This window comes from Tachypleus tridentatus, chromosome 2, assembly GCF_004210375.1.
Source record: "Tachypleus tridentatus isolate NWPU-2018 chromosome 2, ASM421037v1, whole genome shotgun sequence".
NCBI lineage: Eukaryota > Metazoa > Arthropoda > Merostomata > Xiphosura > Limulidae > Tachypleus > Tachypleus tridentatus.
This window is the reverse complement of record NC_134826.1, coordinates 98811002-98832002: the sequence shown is the minus strand read 5'-3', so window position 1 is coordinate 98832002 and position 21001 is coordinate 98811002. Positions and strand designations below refer to the sequence as shown.

The 21001-nt window shown below is 34.1% G+C and overlaps 1 long non-coding RNA gene across 1 annotated transcript in view; it reads left to right on the top strand.

The window, feature by feature from the left end:
• The first annotated feature begins 336 nt into the window (after nucleotides 1–336).
• LOC143244670 (uncharacterized) overlaps nucleotides 337–21001 on the top strand; it is a 47508-nt gene continuing 26843 nt past the window's right edge. The window contains exon 1 of the long non-coding RNA XR_013025271.1: nucleotides 337–504. This is a non-coding gene — a long non-coding RNA (uncharacterized LOC143244670). The remainder of the gene's footprint in view (nucleotides 505–21001) is intronic.

The following is a 21001-nucleotide window of genomic DNA, read 5'->3' as shown; positions in this document are numbered from 1 at the left end:
CGTAAAATTCTACAGTTAGAGGGATTAACGTCGGCTAAGTCATTACAACTAGTTGAAACAGAAATATTCCATCTTTGATTGATCACCCAACTATAACCAAAATTCCTTTTCTTTCAGATATGATTTATATGGCTAAAACTGTTGCCCCTTATTCGCTAACTGACATTCTAAATATATCGATTGACGTATATACATACACTGGGGAAATGCTTTTAAATCATGAAAGCAAGCGCTCATTACATTTCACCATTCGCTTTCATTCCCTTTCAGTAATATCATACTGTAGACAGATGGCACTGCTGCTTGAATTACGTTTTATATACATTCTCCAATATTCCAACGGCCCCTGAGGGTTGCTACACACTTTCTATAACTTTTATCTGACATCGGCCGCTAGTCTCATTCGGAAGGTGTGATCCGAGGCTTTGATTTAGTGTTGGTCGACCGACATTTCAGCAACGACACAAATAGGGTGGAGCACATGCGGTCTTTTGGAACCTTTAGGTAAGCCTCGTAACTATCTTGGGCACAAATTACAATTTCAATCACCTATAAACTATCGAATACCTTGTACTGTCACGAACTGATATTATCCAAGCTAGAATGTTGATATTATCCATTACCCACTTGAATACAATCTGGCCAAGACCACTTTTTGTTTTATTGTACAAATGTAATTATTCGCCAAAATTTAAAATATAACTTGTCATAGATAATAGAAATTAAATAGTATTAAATTTAATTTAATACTTCATTAATACCAACTGTAAATAAATCTTTCACAGTTTATTGTATGTTTTACATTCAAGAGTGATCGAATCTACTGATAAAATCGCTACTAGAAAAAAATTGTTATTTTGATATATTCTAAGTTACACTACAGTTGAAATTTTAACGATGTATATCTAAATTTAAGAATGAACTTCATTCAGTTGGGTAAAGTGAGATACTTTGGTACAAGACCCTAGAAGGATATTGTGGTGAAACCGTAAATATATTTAATAATTAAAACGATATTCCAAGTTCAGTAATCCTTAAATGCTTACTCTGTCGTCTATTACATTTAGTTTGACCGCCATGAATGCTTACTATATTACTAAATAATAGTTTCCTTGTATCAAGTTCATGAGAAGGGCAGTGAAATCAATTTAAACAATACATCTTAGTACATTTTTCACAATCTGTCGTACGTGTCAGCTTCACAAATAACGTTAAGGCAGATTAAACACACATTAAAGCTTCAAAGAGAGATACGACGTGTGTTGTCGAATGGGATTACCGTGATTCTAGTTTTTTAAACCATCTTTTTTAAGAGGTGTGATGAAAGGCTTACCTGTATACTATTGTCAGTTTAAAATAGCAATAGAAAATATATCCAGCTTCATTTCAATAAATATTTGGGTTGGAAGGTTCTCATTCGTAACTATATATAAAACTAAGTGTAAAACTATTGCTCAGAAATATCTGGGACATGATTTCAAAACCAATCACTTTGTTGTATCTATTTTCCGCTTGAAGAGCGAACGCTGAAAACTTCCTTCTTCAAAATTGCGTATCATTGAACTCGTTATCGGTTAAAAATATCACTATACAAATATATTTTGTAGATAGTACTGTAACGTGATCCTTCAACCACAATCCTGTACGTAATGGTATTGAAATGTTAGATAGTCTGAAATTCGTTAGCAATCAATAATGTAACTGTTAAACATGTCGGTAGTGCCCATTCACACTTCCAGCGATACGCCAATGTGCTATGTAAGTGTTAAACGTGTCAGTAGAGTCGGATAACACCTTCAGCGATACGTCACTGAATCATGCAAGTGTTTTAAATGTTAGAGGTTCCGGCTCGCATCTTCAACGTCATTCTTGTGTACCATGTAAGTGTTAAACATGTCAGTAATTTTGGCTCGTATCTTTGCACTACACTACAATAAAAGTGTATGAAAACCGTTCTTATACAGTGTGATAATCTATCTGTGCATCATGTTATCCAACCGGATCGATTATAACTACACTTAATGTATTATTGTACTAATTCCTTTTTTAGTGTTCTGACTGCACTATTCTACTACTTCATGTTACCAAAATTGAAACAAAGAAACTATTGTTTAATTAAGACTACTAGTGACTTTTAACTGTCAGTGTTCTCCGCTGTATAACATGTAATAAAAAAAAAACCTTCTTAGCTCGTTTAATAAACTATTTTATTAGTCGTACGCATTATACTCTCAGTATAGGAGGTATAAGCAAAGATTGGAACTGTCAATGCCGAAGTTTCGTCACACAGGTTCACGGTAAATATATTGTATCTAATAGCGTTTTTTAAAACCACAAAATACGTCGAATAGTTAGAAAAGCAGTACTTTTTGCAAAAATTAACAATAATTTAGTTTGAGAGCAAGGAGAGTATTTTAAACTCTTAAGCCTCGTTGGAATAAAATATAAGATATTTTACACCAAAGCTGTGTTTTAACTAACAGATACGATAGACTAAATTAATTTTTCTTGTTAATAACAACGTGTTATTTTATATTTTCACCGTGTAAAATCATAGGCATTGTAATAAATTTAGTGGGTTACATAACTAATTGTCCCGTGGTGGCTCAGGAGTAAACTAAAATTCTGTAATTCGGGTTTGATTCCTGTTCTGCGTACAGAGTGGATTGTCCATTGAATGTACAGTATAATAAACTGCTGAATACTGTTGGGCAATAAAACTTGTTAATGTCACTTACTTTATACCCTCTATATAAGGAACTTTATTTCGATAGTCTGTAATAATAAGAGTGGGTCATTAAAGGACGATATTCGTTAAATATAATTTTATACGTATAAACATATACAAATCATATTAAAACGTAATAAACACGAAATTACCAGATGAAACTAGCAAATTTCCCTATAAATAACTACATTATGAAACGTTAGCTTAAATTATCTGCATCAAATCGATTATTTAACAAATCCTCCTTAGCGCATAAATTATAGAATAAATATTCTGTAAAGTTTGCTTCGTACTCATGGCGCACTGTTTGTGTATAATGAAACGTAAGTGGTGCCACTTGGTGATACGCTCATTGTCACTGTAAGGAGAAAGTAGCTACACTGCAGCCAAACGAGGGTTACGCAAATTTAATATGCATGTAAAATTCATAAAGATAACGATAAAGGAGGGTGATATGGAAATATAAAAAATCTTGCATCAAATCCAACTAGATGTCTGCACCAGAACCTGTTAGTGTTCCAAAACCGTAGAAAGTAATTAACGATAAGTTGCTCTAACTATCGGGGGTAACACTACCATAAATAGTGTTTAACTACAAAAGAAGCTTTTTTTTTTCTTTTCACATGAAGTATTGCAGAATTTTTAGGATTACGCCTATTTGTAGTCTACTAAGAAATGTTACTAGCAGCAGTATCTTCTGAAATTAGAAACCTTGTTTAAAATCGTGAGAAATACATAAAGAATAAGACAAAACACAAAAATGGTTGAATCATTACGAAGGGATATCAAAGCTATTAGCTACAAATAACTGACTATAAGCTTTATAATTGCTTGTTAAAAAATTTTTCTAACTACTTTCTAAATCCTCGATTTTGTGTAGTGTTCTTATTTATAGCACTAAAAAGTTACATAAGTTACTTCATAAATTAAAATAAATTCATACAATTGTCACCCAAGAAATAACTAGGTTTTAGGGCATAGCGTCAAAACGATAAATCTTGAAGCTGTCAGTGTTATATGTAGTAAAATATGTATTAAAGGCATTGAACTAAAACATCCCAAAGTTCCAAAATTCACCTGTAATATGTGGAATAAATTAGAGGATTGTTGAAATGCAAGGAATGTGGGATGAGTTGTCCTCAACATGAAGATAACTTACTACAGTGTATCTAATATAAGATAATTTTAAAGATATAATACAGCACAAAACACGTTGCATTGTTTATTGTTAATAAACAGAGTAAAGACATGCTGGTATTTTACATAATTTAACAGTTTAATATCAAGAGTATATTTCACTCGCATATGGCAGTTTTCCGGTAAGAACGGGTAGGAAATTTATCCGTCAACGTATTTACGTCATAAAAAGAATGCAAACGTGTATCAATCTAACATTAGTGCCAGACTAGAACCATGAACCTCAAAGTGCATGTCACAGGAAGTAGATACTCGTTATGCCAGTTTAACTTCAAAACGAGGCGCATCTAAATCTTTGAACGTCGAGAAAGACTATTGTATTAAGCAAAGAGATTTGTGGCACATTTTCAAAGCTCATTTCCCAATCAAATATCTCTACAGGTAACATTTTAAAAATAAAAGGCCCCTACTTAACTTGCAAATGATTTTCAAATTGTGTATCCCATCAAGGAGGAGATCTTGTATTAAAATAGTTATAAGAATAAACTTCGTTCCACGTACCCATTCTCTATTCCAAGGAAAGGCTTCATTCCAAAACCAACTTAAGATTATGGAATTTTTTATTCAGTTAATTATAGTCAAAACTGAAGTACTTTCGAATACTTGTTTATCCTGATTGTCAGTCATTTGTTCTAATTTTTTTTGCATAAACAGAGAGGGCAATTTTGAAATGGCAGACTAGAGGGAAAACAGCTAGTCAACTGAACCCATCACAAATATTTGGGCTACTTTTCAAAAAAAAGAATGGGGAGATTTGACCACCATCCTTACATCGTAAACCCAAATTGTAGTTCACGTTTTAACGGAAACGTATCGCAAAATCACATTTTCAAATTCATAGTCTAAGTCGCTGAGTCCACAAATGTTTCCCTGATCATTGCGTCAATTCAAGTATTTTAATGATAAAGCAGCTTCTAAAATTACATGCTGACACAAGCCAACTATGAGCGTGAACTTCCTATTCTGTAGCAGGCTCGATACTCTTTACTATGTTATATCACATGAGTATATTTGGAACTTAATCTTACAGGTACGCACCTCAATCACATCATCCGTAGTATGAAAACACTCCCTTGAGTTACTATGTTACCAAACATTGTTGTCTTTCAATGAATATTGACCGTATGATGTCGCATCTTCCAATATAAATTAACTAAGATTTCTCTCCGATCTTTATTTACAATATGACAATGCTTACAAAATAAAAACGTATATCATAATAACGACTATGTTCAAAGTATTATCAACTTCAGAAATACCGGTGTTACTCCTCCTAGAAGTTATTCAGTGGAATTATTTGGTTAGTGTCAAATTACAGCACTAAAAGTCGTGTCTTCTGTGCATTGTTGTTAAATAAACTAATGAAATCAGCTCAACGATTAGCAATTTCTATATACGGTGCACTTGTTGAAGGCTGAGAAACCTAGAAAACTAAAGTAAAAAGTAAAAAAAAAAATGTAAACTTTAGAGCAAAGTGCAAGCAACCAATATAAGTTTTGTAGTGTATAAATTTAGACCACAATATGAAAGAGCAAACACTTTGTTAAACTTAAAGAATGGGGTGAGTCCAGTTCTGATTTGTTAAAAAAAGTAATTTAAAAACCCACGCGCGCAGTAGTGCATACAAACTAATGAAAATACTTCTAATATAATTTAATAGCGCTGTTGCAGCTTTTCTTTAATATATGCGTTGTTTATTTATTACTAAAATTAAAAAAAAAAACATTTGCATTGCGTATTAATTTTGCAGTTGAGACTGCTACAGAATATCCTGTAGTATTATTTGGAGCAAATATTTTGCTGAATGTTATGCTATAAAACGTCTGAGACCTAAGTCCTAACATGATTGATTTACTTTTGTTTGTAATTAGTTTTGAGTCCATTGAGCATTCTAAATCAGAGATGTGAATAATATTCTTTACCACTCCTAATTTGAAACCTGTAAGAGACTAATCAAGAAAGTGTAATAAGAACATCTACAGTGAACATAATGGTTACTGAAACTGATAAAACACATGCGAGTTTTCATTGGCATTGAGGATTTTAACTATACAAAACCCATCCCATATAATATTGGTTCTTTTCTTAACTGTAAAATATTTTGGTAGTTACAGAGTCGTCCCTAATATCGATTGCTGAAAATTCCACTGTCTTTTAACTAAATCAAGTAGCTTCGGGCATCACATGCTTTATCCATTTTGACGCACCATAACGAATACCCATGATTTATTACAATCTTTAATTGGCTACTCGTAAGTTGGCTCTTTATCTTCTTGCTCGAAATGCAAATCGATACACAATAGGTTAATTGAACACTGATCGGTTTATTGGTTCACGCACGAGAAGATTGGTTGAGTAAAGTCAGCAGATCTCTAATTGAATGATAGCCACCAGAGGGTGGGAACCACTGTAAAGAAATGGGACGTTCTGACCCATTCCAAAGATAGCTGACTTTGTATTCACGATTTTCTTTTATGTTTGTTAATTTTTGTTCATGAAAGATAATAATCATGTTTATTAAATGTTATGTTTTTGTATTTTATTTTGTTATCCTTTTCATATTAAAAATTGTCCCTTCAGTAACTGAAAAGTTTACAAGCTTACATCTTTAAAATCCAAAGTTAGATTTCTCTCGATGACAAGTCAGACAGCTTATTCTGATCTTTGCATTAAAAATACGACAATAAATATTGTAAGTTTAAGAACATATTAAAAATGGGCAAAAACATGTTATAAAATAGTTGATTTTACTAATAATGTATACATGTCTGTCATTTCATTCGCCAGACATTTTAAAATTAGTATAAGGACCTAAAGTTCAAAATATGGAGACAGTACCCACTCATTTGTCTACGATACATCCCTACTTTGATATTGAGATTCGTTGCATCAGTATGGTATAATGTGGCAAGACAAACATTAAATTTCACCTTGCAACTAGCTTGTTATATATCTTAACAATAACCTTCACTGGTACTTTTTCTTGGGCTGTTGTAAAATCTGATTGTACAATGATAAACGGTGTGTTTAATCTTCGATAAGGTAAAGCTCACCCTCATTGATAACAATGTTTTGTTTCCCGAACTCTGAACTCCAAAACATGCTAAAGCAAATAATGTGCTAAGAAAATGGTGAAAGCATATAGTTCATACGTGACAACTAGGATTCATCTAAGTAACAATAGCTACCTAGCTCGATAGACTAGAGGCTGTTCAAATCTTAGAGGAAAAAGACCAGGAAAATACAAACAAGTGCATCTAGCTAAGATATTTGTGGTGAGTTAGAAATCAGCAGAGACATCTAGTTGGAGAAGATATGTAGAAGAAACCAAGAAGGATTAAAATAAGAAACCTGTTATAAAAAAAAAAAAGAATTCTAAACTAAAACATAGATTAAGCTAGCAGTTTTAAGAGAAATCACGAGTAATTACAAGATGAAAATGTAAAGCAGACATTTATAGAATAAAATGGAAAGATGTCAAATGAAAAGATATCGTAGGAGAAACTTAAAGTGAGATATTTGTAGGAAACACGTTTAGAAATCGAAGAATTATAGAACACACGTTGACAAAGAAATCAAAGTATGTATTACAGGTGAAACAAAAATTCGACAAATTTATTCTAAATTACTCTAAAATAAGGGACACGTTAACTAGTTGGAAAAATCAGATTCAATCATAAAATTAGTAAATGATTAATAAAGATTATGTGGAATTAAGCTCAAAGCTACACAAAGGGCCATCTGTGCTCTGCCCACCACGGGTATTGACACTCGTGTGAGTCCGCAGACATGCCGCTGTGCCACTAGGAGGAGGAAGAAATAATAAAATCGAGTAAATTTAACAAGGACTTAAAGTTAAATTGAAGTTGCACGTCAGTAGAAAAAAGAAAGTGGACAAAATCAGTTTGTAAAGTAACAAGATACGTAACTCAGAAAAGTTACATTACACTGCCATAATAGACCCCATTTATTCAAAATATTTTGGAAGAAAATACTTCAAATGCAACGAAAAACAAGATGGTAAAATTCTCCATTTTTTGCTTAATGTCACAAAATGGTTAAAGAAATCATGAGTGAATGAAACTTTACAAAAAAAAAATTTCTTAACAAAAATGCTCTTGTTAATGCTAGATGGGTCTTCAAAACCATGGTGAACACTATCATACAATATTAATCCTATAAACAACTGTGTCTACCTAGTCATAAATCAATTATCTGTTAACAAAACGAGAGATGGAGAGAGAAATCTGAGTTATTTCCTCTGTTGGTTGTGGAAATCAGCTTTTGGTAGCGGTGTCAAGCAACGAGTTTCTAGTTAGTTGTCTGTAGACTTGTCCATACATCAAAGTATAAAACTATGAGGATGAATTCAAACAAAAATATTAACTTCAGACATAAATAAACTTTCCACTCCGGCCAATTTTATAAATGTTTAATAAAAAATGTTTATATTAGGAGCAATAACGTATTGCTCAAAGAACGATAATAAAAACATAATTCATGTTCTTGTATCTTAAAACCTACTTGACTTTGTGGAACTAAATTTCTCTCGTGCACTTGGAGAATCATGAGCTTTGTTCAAAAAATCGCATATGTACAAGATGTTTCAAAATCATTGTCGCATATCTAATTCCTCTTTTTAACTCATTGGTTTCTCTCTCTTTTCTCAATAGTATAATACTGGACAATTTAATATCATAATACTGGACACTTGAATAAAATGAGTGTCGTTCTCCAGAATGGCGGGAAAATCAATGCACACTAGAGAACAGACGATGCTTGGAGAAGCTGCATTTAAGAATACGTTTCATGTACTGATTAAGAATGGCAGAAGAAATATTGGACATTACGTCAGATTTTCAACATATTCTGTGCCATGCCTAATATCTTCTGAATAAATATAACGATTCTCACTGGGTGTCTCGTGAAGGTTATTCATGTATTACTTAAATCAAGTATTTTTTTCCATGTAGGGTTTTCTTATAATAGCCCTGTATAAAGTGTTAAAGGATGGAAATATTCAAAATAAGACCAATAGCAGATAAAATAATCAAAATTATGTATACTTATAAAGAAACCCTAACATAATATTCACTGTTCCGACACCATCTTCTTTAAAATCGTATCATCTGGTAAATTGATTTAAACACAAGTAAAAATCGCCCGATGTTCGAGTAAGATAAATGTAGAGGGGCACCAGGATGTCGACTAGGAGGTTTTAACTGTGAAGACAATAAAGCTTCTTTTATTTTTTTATTTTTGGTTCCACTCATATGACTATTTTCGAAAAAAAATTGTTTTATGCGACTCAACTCGCTGATGTTCAAATACATAACATTCGTGTCGTGTACATAACAAACCCCCTCTTATGTCTATCAAACAGTCATTCGTTTCAGTCTGACAAGGTTGAAATTCTCAATACCGAATGGAATGTAAGCCACTTGTAAATAAAGGAAGTCTTAAATAACTAGTATATAATTGTCTAATCGTTGTTTAAAACCTTTAAAGTTATGTCGTATGCACATGTTGATGATTTTTTTTTGTATTTTTAAGGTCGATTTATAACAGTATAATCATACAATGTTAACCCATCGCAAATGCTTAGCAAATATTAGAATTATGTTTGAAACACGAGACGCAATGTTAAACATTTTAAACCGTTTTATTATGGGTTTTCTTAATAATTTTAAGGATATCAACATTTTAACAGTAGATAATATACAATATCGGGCGAAAATTTAAATGATACCTAGTCATTAACTAAAAATAACATTAAATTACCTTAGACACCTTTCGATGCTTTCTCGTGTCCTTTTCTGTTCAACGATGGGTGGTTAAAAGAAATACCAAACGAAAATTTGAAGTTCTTTAACGGCATATGACGTCAGAGAGGGGATTCAGCTTAAATTAACCTTCAGAGGTGTTGAAGGTCGGTAATTTGTGGAGTGACGAATTTTCCACAATTATTCTTTTGCCATAAATTCCAGTTGCATACATTAACTTAGCTGATTTTTATTTTATTACACGATCAATAATCCTCATGTATAGGAAAAACAGCATTAATTGTATCACTATTTGCAACATCTTTGTTCTGTGGTATTGTTAAGTTCAAATAACTAATTTCCAACGTATCTATCATCCAGTTTAAGAATTATATTAAGTAGGAGTTCTGTTCTTGTATCTAATAACGCTAGGTTAACCTCATGAAATGTTGTAACCATAGGTATTGTACTTTTTATATCTAATAATAAATATGTTTTAAGTTACAAAACAAGGTCATGTATGTTAAATGATACGATGAAGCTTACAGGACAATATGGGAAAGCCAATCTTTTAAACGTCAACTTTGTTGAAAAGGTATGACAAACTGACCCCATTCCCAAGACGTTTGTTGATTTTAATCAAAAGTAGTAGTCCGAGAGATCCACTTTCTCATTTTTAACAACTTTAATTGTTTTCACAATTTTGTAGTACTAGTTTTATTTAAGCCTAAATAGTAGAGACAACTCAGGGTATATAACTACAACTCTTCACCACATATTAAGTGTTTTCAATTGAAATTAAATCTAAGTTAATTTATGTAAAAGGTTTTTGATGGGCCAAGCACAAAGCTACACAATCGACTATCTGTGTGTGCTCTTTAAGTTTCATTGTTACCAACCTACAGTATTACCGTTAAGCTACTAAAGGCTTGAGTAGAAGTGTGTTTTTTTTTAATTGAAAATCATACCTGTTCATATTAAGCAACGTGAACCAAAACTATAATGTAATTTGTCGATGTAGTTTAATTCTTTTATTACAAATCGCAATTTTTCATAACCTTTTAGCCTCTTGAAGTGATTACTCTGACAAGAGAAATTGTAATCAAAATGTTGCAGTGAATAAAGAAACATGTAATTGTATTATTTCATAAAATGTAAGTCGTAAAAGTAAACGGAGAAAGCAAACGGATATTAAGTTGCTCTAACATTTTCCTTAATTACGGAAATGTGAAATGTCATTCCCAGCAATGAAACTTTATAGTCCACCAATCGGTATATTTGTAACTAAACATTAAAATTTCTACTTACGATTCATATTTGAAATTCTAGTGTATTGTACTTGTCGGGACTCAAAGTATCTTTCTCTGACTTTCTCAAGTTATCGTCTATTTTATATTTTCAAACCTGGAGATTTTTAGATTTTTCAGGTCTCTGTCCCTCCACCCTGGTACAGCGGTAAGTCTACGGGGATATACAATGCTAAAAGCAGGTCTTCGATTCCCCTCGATGGACACAGCAGATGGCCCGATGTAGCTTTGCTACAAGAAAACGTAAACAAACATACATTCTGGCCCTCTTATGGTTTCTGTGTGAGAGATTCATTTAATTTCCTGTTTAAAAGTTGATAAACTCCATTGAGTAACCGTAAGACGTGTGACTAGTAATCCGAGGGTCGCGGGTTCGCGCCCGCGTCGCGCTAAACATGCTCGCCCTCCCAGCCGTGGGGGGTGTATAATGTGGCGGTCAATCCCACTATTTGTTGGTAAAAAGAGTAGCCCAAGAGTTGGCTGTGGGTGGTGGTGACTAGCTGCCTTCCCTCTAGTCTTACACTGCTAAATTAGGGACGGCTAGCACAGATAGCCCTCGAGTAGCTTTGTGCGAAATTCCAAAAACAAACAAACAAACAAACCATTGAGTAACAACCTGTAGCAATGACATCGCTCGAAACCACAATTTTCAAATGCCTATACTTTAATGCTTTGTCATCTAATATGAAATTGCGTTTTTTTTATGTTTACCAAACTCCCTGCCGAGAATTTAAAAAAAGTTTAAATGCTAATATCAAAAGGAAATCCAGCAACTATAGTTTCTTTTCAAAGGAAAAAAAAGAGTTTGAAAGCTAGACCAAACTCTTACTTACCATTCTGCTTGTCCTACAAGAACTTAAAGCTAGGAAATCAGGAATAAATGATAAGCCACCGAAGATTTCGTTTGCTTATTGTTAAGTACAAAGCTGCAAATACATTTTATTACATGTATCAGAAACCATTTCTTTTTTTTTATTGTTAAGAATCTTAAACCTACAGACTAATCGACAAGCTTCTGAGGTGTGAACCAAAATTTAACATCAGTCAGTGTTAGGAAATGTGCAAGCTTATTTATATACTTTTTACATCCTTAGTGTAAATTTGTGTCGTTAAGTTCATATATATCGTCTTTCAAACAAAATTTATTTTTACTTTATTTTCATAGATTTCATATTAAAAAGCTTAAGTCTTTAAAAATATAATCCCTTAAACCTAATTAAAAATTATGTTAAAATAATTTGTGCGAGATAGAATCTTCAGATTCTGTGATTATAGTTTGAAGACGCAATAAAATTGAAGAATCATCCTTCATTCTGTTCAAATAGACACATTCGTAACAAACGTTACACACAGAGACGTTGATTTCAAACTAACGTCAATTCAATCCGTCCCCCGCTGTTACAGCGGTAAGTCTACGTATTTACAACGCTGAAAACCGTGGTTCGATTTCCCTAGGTGGACTCGGCAGATAGCCCGATGTGGCTTTGCTATAAGAACACACACACACACACACACACACACACACACACACACACACACACACACACACAATTCAACCCCTGTTTTAATTAAATTTCAAATATTTGTTCAAGTCTGAACTTAAAAACATGATTTTAAAACCAGGCCACGTGATATATGTTCATTGTTTATTATATTATCTATCAATATAGCTTCATTAAACAGTCTGTTCTTTAGTCTTGACGTGGGCTAGAATGATGCACTTGATAAAGATTCACTGAGTACTTGAAATATGGTCTTCCCAGAAATAAACAGGTTAGTCTAGTCCATCTGGCGGGGTAAGGAAGGGGTCATCATTTTGCCTATATTTAAAGAAAACTGGAAAACTATCAGTAGAAGATTAGAAGGAATTTCTGATCAAATATTTGTTATGTCACTGACTTGGTGAGAAAATCACTATCATATTTCTAACTATGGTGAAGGCACGGGCGCATCCGATGCACTTGAACAAATTAATCTCAATTTTGGACAACAGAGCTGATACCAACAAGATGAAGGCTAAAAACAAATTGTAGCTAAAGTTTCTCATCTTTCTTTTAGCTTGCAAGCTGTGGACCAGTTAACTGATAATTAGAGCAGAGAAACAGGTCGTATGTTTTAATTGGAGAAGTGGTTGGTTCAGCTACAACATTATTGAATCAGTTATGAAATGGTTAATAAAAAATTTGTGGACTGAGATGGAGTTTCTTATTGATACCTAGGCTGCTACAGCTCTCATCAATGTTAACATGTATTAATTAATAGATGTACTTCTGCAGAGTAGCCGAAAGTGTTCTGTTTTAATACTAAAGAAAACTCAAATTAAGAGTAATAAATATTCTTATTTCTTGCTTTTGAAACTCGCGCCATGCTGTGTTGTAGCCTATAGAATGCATAATTCTTCTCATGATAAATAACATGCGCACGTTTCACTTTCATCACAGCACCACAAATTGCAACGTTAAAAGCCCTTTATGTGACGTCTTATTAGTATCTACTGATCGGAAAACAAACAACACATTACTGTATAGTGACGTGATTTGAAACATTACCCTTCGAGGCGGTTTTCGGCCCTCTTTCTGGCTATATCTTGGGATATTAATTAACATGGAATTTTGTATGGAATGTAAAGACGAAAGTGGCAGAAAAGATAACTTTAAATTCTTACATTAATCCCTTGTATCCTCTTAATCAAAGAAAATTAGTAATTGCTTATTTTGTTTCTGAAACCATTATAATTAAAATGGACAAACTTCTTAGACAAAAAGTCAGCCTTAGATACTGATGCTCTATAACAGGACATTCACTGGAAGCCATCAGAGGCACCAAAGTATTGAACAGCACCTGCATACTGAAAAAATGTGATACTTTCTTACATTAGACGGTAAGTTTCGAATAGCTACGAATATCTTCACGTGTAAATAAGGTCTGTAACGCATTCAAACTGTTTCTTGATCAAGTTCAATACAACACAACGCTTAGAGAATGCAATGACCTCTAATCTCGGTATCACACAGAGAAAAATACACTAAGAAATAGTGGTTAGCACAATGTGTGACAATGACATAGAGAAATCGCAAAAGCAAAAGTAATACTTTTCGTACTTCTATATATACGCTGCATCCTTAACATACCTCTAAGCTTCTGGAGAACAAAGCATCTAGAACAATTATACTAGATGATCTTAGATACTGTAACACTTGGAACGTGCTGTTCATAATATATTCTAATAAACCGCCATTCTGACACAAGTAGAGCGAATTCTATTAAGGAAATTATCTGCGGGTTTCAATGGTCTCTAGCGACCTAATCAGTGGTGATATCAGGTAAATGTTGCAGGAATGAATAATAAAATCACTGCAATGTATCGTGTCCTTGTTAGTAGCTGTAGTTAAGATGGTAAGTACAATAAGGTTATCCATGAACTTTCACAGATTAAACACGATAATGCATATTAACTCATTCCTACTACTTTATACACAAACATCTAGAACTTCTTAGAAGATCGTGTTGGCTCAGCAACATAATCATCTTAAAGCCCCTGTCACTATGTGTGAAGACCTGTATTAATATTGTGATTTGCCTTTTGGTTTTTAAAAGTGTCAACAATTTCAAAGATTTGTGAAATTATCATTTAGATTTTTTTTTTTTTTTTACAGTGACAGAGGTGATTGAACTTTGAATGATTTGTTAGTCGGTTCTTGGATTAGGTAGGGACAATTACTCCAATGGCTCAGAATTAAATTTCGATACTTTTGGTGAGCACAGGTAGCTTATTACATAGTTTTGTGCTTAACAATAACAAACAAACGGAAATCTAAAGACAATTTGTAAATTTCTTTGACACTGGTTAAGTGTTATTACTACACACAAGACAAAGGAGGAACTGAGAAATTTATATGCAAAAACGGCTCGTTTGGGTTGAGAAAATATTTTACATAGAAGAGCGAACAACGTTTCGACCTTCTATGTAAAATATTTTCTCAACCCAAACGAGCCGTTTTTGCATATAAATTTCTCAACAAGTGGGTTTCTCGACATCACTGAAAGGAGAAACTGCTTCCTGTTTTTCAATTTGTATAATACTTTCACTCTTACTTTGTGAGTATTAAAATATGATACAAGAATTTGCTTCCATAAGGATGCTCACTATCTTCAAATAACTAAAGTGTCCAATATCCTATGAATTGTAAAACTCTCAAAGTACCTAGGAAAACTTAAAAAGAATGAAGAGACTCTCTAATAACAAAATATCAGAGCATCTGCATTCAATCAATGTTCTAGTTCTGACTAGTGAATGCTCTAACAAGTCAATGTAATAGCAAATGCACTAAACATGGTTGAATATTTGCAGGAAATGTCACTGAAGCATTGAAAAAAACATAGGATCCAAAACCCGCCTACCTGTTTTCAATCAAACAAAAGAACAACAGTCAACCACTCACTAATTATCATTGACAAACAATTCATTAATGCCTACACAGATTCACATTTAGAAGATCAGTTGGATGTGGTAGATGGTATGCTGTACTGACATTTTAAATATGTTGGATAGAAAGTCATAGTGGTCAAACGTTGACGATACAGAAGACTTAAACCAGAAATACGTTGAGTATTAAGTAACAGTCAATCAATGGATATTACTTCCTCTTCCACAGCTAACCAGCACTTCCATTTCTACTGCCAAAGCTGTGATGAATCACGAAGCAGTGGCAATGTTAAAAACTCGAGTTAAATACACATAGTGTGCAGAATAAAAATGACCCATCGTGCTGCTTTGTGCTTAATAAACAAACAAAATAAAGCAGTAACGTAACATTGCTCACTGTGTACGACCTAGTTGAAAACAAACCATGTAAGAACAAGTTAGAACTGTCAGTTGTTAGTTTACTTTATCACATTACCCTAAACATCTGAGGACTTATCTTGGTAATGAATTAAAATGTATTTTACAAAGCGGAATAAATCCTTCAATGTAGCTAGTACCCAAAGTTGTATTGAATATATCGGAATACCTAACGAAATATACAAAGATGTATATTAGAGGGCTAAATTTAACAGCCTATTGTTTATACATATATCTCGTGTATCAGGAGTTGTGATTACTCAGACTTTGCAGAATCGTACTAATTCGAAAAATCCTGCTGAGAAAGTTCTGCTTATGCTCAAGAATATGCTTGGCAAGTTTGATATAACAACGTCCAACTTAGATGATCACTCTCTGTAACTGATTATAACCTATCACACTGCTGAATAAGATTGGCTTTCCTGGAAACATTATGTAAGGTCTCTTCCTTTGTGGAATATCTGTGTTCACAAAGCATGTGATAATATTTTGTTTGTGTTTGTAATATTAACCGTAGTTGATGCACCTAATCCCTTACTGCTAACAGGAAGAGGCTGCGCTGCAACAACAGAAAATAGAGATTGTACAGAAAGTGGCCTATGTTCGGAGCTCATTTTGTTAATCTCAGGCCTCAGTTTGTATATGAAAAAAGGTTTCTTTTTATACGGAGAAATATACCAAATCAGTTGGTGGGTTTGTTTGTTTTGGAATTTCGCACAAAGTTACTCGAGGGCTATCTGTGCTAGCCGTCCCTAATTTAGCAGTGTAAGACTAGAGGGAAGGCAGCTAGTCATCACCACCCGCCGCCAACTCTTGAGCTACTCTTTTACCAACGAATAGTGGGATTGACCGTCACATTATACACCCCCACGGCTGGGAGGGCGAGCATGTTTAGCGCGACGCGGGCGCGAACCCGCGACCCTCGGATTACGAGTCGCACGCCTTACGCGCTTGGCCATGCCAGGCCCAGTTGGTGGGTAACAACAATCATAAAACTGTACACATTGTGCAAAATTATGTTAATTTTTACTTATTCGGAATAATTAAGTTCAAACCATTAGCCAAAAGAGTTACTTTCAGTAGCATTTCATTATGTTTGAATCTCACCCAAAGCTACTCAAGGGTTATTGACACTGTCATTTAGCAATGATGGACTACAGAAAAGTCAATTATGCAACATCTCTCACCGCAAACTCTTAGGCTACTCTTTTAACAATGAATAGTGTGATTGATACAAACATATTGCAACGACCGCACGGCTGAAGGAGCAATCATGTTTCGCAACGATGATTCGAACCCGTGACTACCACATTGCGAGCCAAGCCCCCTAACCAGCAGGCTATGCCACACTCTTCAATAGAAGGTTTGAAATGTAAAATATTTTAAGCTATTTGATTCACTAACAGTTTGAATGATTTCATATCTTGTGTGTGCATGTGTGTTTTTCTTGTGGCAACGCCACATCGGGCTATCTGCTGAGCCCACCGAGGGGAATCGAACCCCTGATTTTAGTGTTGTAAATCCGTAACTTACCGCTGTACTAGCGGGAAGCTTACATTTGTTATAGACTTGAATGATTTTTTTTACTAATTCAAAATTTAGGAGTTATTTTTTAATTTATAATATTTAGAATAAAATAATTGAAAATGAGAAACTTAAATTTCAAAATGCATGAAGATTCTTTTAAGTGTTTACATTAATTCAAAAAGTGTGCATACACTTTAGTTTTAGAATAATTAAAGCATATTCTTCCAGCATTTTTTAACTGAGTTAAGAAAGAGTTACCTAAGTAATGTTTAAGACTGTCGGGAATCAATCAATCTTATGGAAATATCAAATGTAATCTAACTCTTAAATATTGGTGGATTATTAACTACATTGTAAACTTAAGCCCTCATTAAACGTAAGAGCAACCAACCTGAAAAATAACTGAGAATCAATTTACGTTTGAACTTACTCACTAAAATACCTTTTTAAAATCTAAATGTAGAATTTTAAACAGAAAGACAAGGTTAACATATGGTACGACTCTTATCTGCTAAAACAAAAAAACAATTAAAATGTCTTAAAATAACTGGAGATTTGTTTCTAATTACATGACATAATAAATGTTAATAAAATAAATACAAATATACATCCTAATGATTACATTATACAAACGAATATTAAAGTAAACCTCTACTAGAAACTAAAATTAAATAATAATTTAAACAATCTTCAAGTTCTGTTTATATTTTTATTTAAAATAAGGATGACGTTTCGAAATAGCGCTCTTCGTCAGATCGTACAAATTTTAGCAACGATGCATGCGTAGAATTCAAATAAATTGTGTACGTAGTATTTGGAAAGTTGAGCGTAAAATTTCTGTGTAATTTATTTATCTATTACATGGAAATTGAAAGTCATGAAAAAATAAAATGTATAACAATTAAAATTAAAAACAAATGGAAAAATGAAAACCTACAGGAAAGAAAAGCGTATATTTAAACCAGATGGTTGAAGGGTCCATGGTTGTAGATTAAACTCATTTCCGGTCATTGAAACACTAAAGTCCTATAATCATAAAGTCCTGTATGGTTATTGATGGTGAAGTGCTTGCCCATTGGTGTGTATCTAAATTTCCCAGTTTAGATGTTTCGGTGTTCAATCTCTGAGTCGGAAGCCTGTTTGGTCAGTTTTTAGTTACCTCGACGAAGTTTTATTCCATTTGTCATAAATTTATAAACAAACAAAGAACACCACTCGTGTCATTATTTTAATCAAGAACACATTTAACTGGAAAGGGACGCTACATCTTTACCACGGAAATAAAATCATATATCCTACACAATGAGGGTTTGATTGCATTAAAACAATTCTTAGACCATAGATCCGCATTGAACAATCACACACACACACACACACTTTTATGTTTCGTGGAACTTGTACTAACATTTAGCACATTTATACTTGCAACTACTACAAACAAATCTGCAGAGTTGTTAAGGGGACTGAAATGGGTTCCCACCTTTGCCAACCTATGTTATGTTTAGTCAATATAATGGATCCGTACCTGCGATGCACCTCGGTACAATTACGATATACTAGGAATGGCAGTCATACCCAAGTCTGATTTAGAAACTTTTTATATTGTTTATTCTTTATACCCTTCTTAACAATTTACATGAGAAATATCTTGCACAAAACGACCATCTAACCACTAGTATACATCATAATATAACACATTCACACATGTAACTACTTTTCGAATCTTACCACCCGTACAGTAACAAAAAGCTAATACCTTACTCCAATTTATACGACTATACAAAGTACACTACATGGCCAAAAGTACGTAAACACACGTCCATCACACCCATATGTGCTTGTTGAACATCTCATTCCAAACCCACGAGCATTAATATAGAGTTTGTTTCCCCTTTGCTGTTATAACAACCATCAGTCTTCTGGGAAGGCTTTTCACTAAATTTTAGAACATGGCTGCGGGGATTCGCTCCTATTCACCCACAAGAGCATTAGTGAGGTCGGGCACTGATGTCGGGCGAGAAGTTCTGGCTCGCAGTCGGCGTTCCAATTCATCCCAAAGGCGTTAGATGGGGTTGAGGTCAAAAATCTATGCAGGTCATTCAAATTCTTCAACACCAACCTCGGAAAGCCATATCTTTATGGACCTCGCTTTGTGCACGGGGCCATTTTACTGCTGAAACGAGAAAGGGCTTTCCCCAAACTATTGTCACAAAGTTGGAAGCGCACGATTTTCTAGAATGTTACTGTATGCTGTAGTATTAAAATTTCCCTTCATTGGAACTAAAGAGCCTAGCCCAACCCATAAAAAAAAAAAAAAGTCCCAGACCATTATTCCTCCTCCACAAAACTTTACAGTTGGCACTATGCATTCAGGCATGTAGTATTCTCCTGGTATCCATCAAACCCAGATTCGTTCGTCAGACTGCCAGATAGTGAAGCGTGATTCATCACTCCAGAGAACGCGTTTCTACTGCTTTAGATTCCAATGGCGGTGTGCTTTACATCACACCAGCCGACGCTTGGCATTGCGCATGGTGATCTTAGGCTTGTGGAAATCCATTTTATGAAGCTCCCGACAAACAGTTTTTTGTTACTGACATTGCTTCCAGAAGCAGTTTGGAACTCGAGAGTGAGCTTTGCAACTGTGGACAGATGAATTTTAAGCGCTACGTGTGTCAGCACTCGCCATCCTTACCTGGAAGCTTGTGTAGCCTAGCGCTTCGTGGCTGAGCGGTTGTTGCTCCTAGACATTTCCACTTTACAATAATAACACTTACAATTGACCGGGACAGCTCTAGCAGAGCAGGAATTTGACGACCGGACTTGCTGGAAAGGTGGCATCCTATGACAGAGCCACGTTGAAAGTCACTGAGCTCTTCAGTACAACCCATTCTACTGCCAATGTTTGTCTAAGCTGTATGCTTGATCTTATGCACCTGTTAGCAATGGGTATGGCTGAAATAGCCTAACCCACTAATTAGAAAGGATTTCAACATACTTTTGGCCATGTAGTGATAATAACGACTATGAATTTAAGACATTTTATTCTTAAAGACACTACTCTGTTTCTCTCATCCACAACGCAACCATAAAAGCTAACTCGTATACCTTGTAACAGTAAAGAACACACCGATCGTACTACAGTTGTGCTTAACATACCATCAGGCTAGCAAGGATATCAAAAATATTATAACTAAGCAATTATACAATACGTACTGAAGACCCCACTACTAAATATCTTTTCAAGAACCCACCTATTATTTTTTTTTTAAATTTAAACAAAATCTTGGTAACTGCAAACAAAGAACAAAATGATACTCCAGGCACTCATACATGTAAACGAAACAGATGTGTCACGTGTCCACATATAACAGCACCACACATAGATATCAAGAAAAACCACAATTTTCAAAATAAAACAGTCATTTACATGTACAGCTGAATGTATGATTTATTATATAATTTGCAAGAACAAAAAAAGAGCATAATTTATACTTTGAACAGCCAGGCCGCGGAATTGGTGATCGAGCATGAGAACATTTAAACCATATTAAATTGGGGTACCAAGATAAATCTATGGGCAAACATTTCACCATCGACAACCACACAGTTGAGGACTTTCGATTCTTGGATTTTC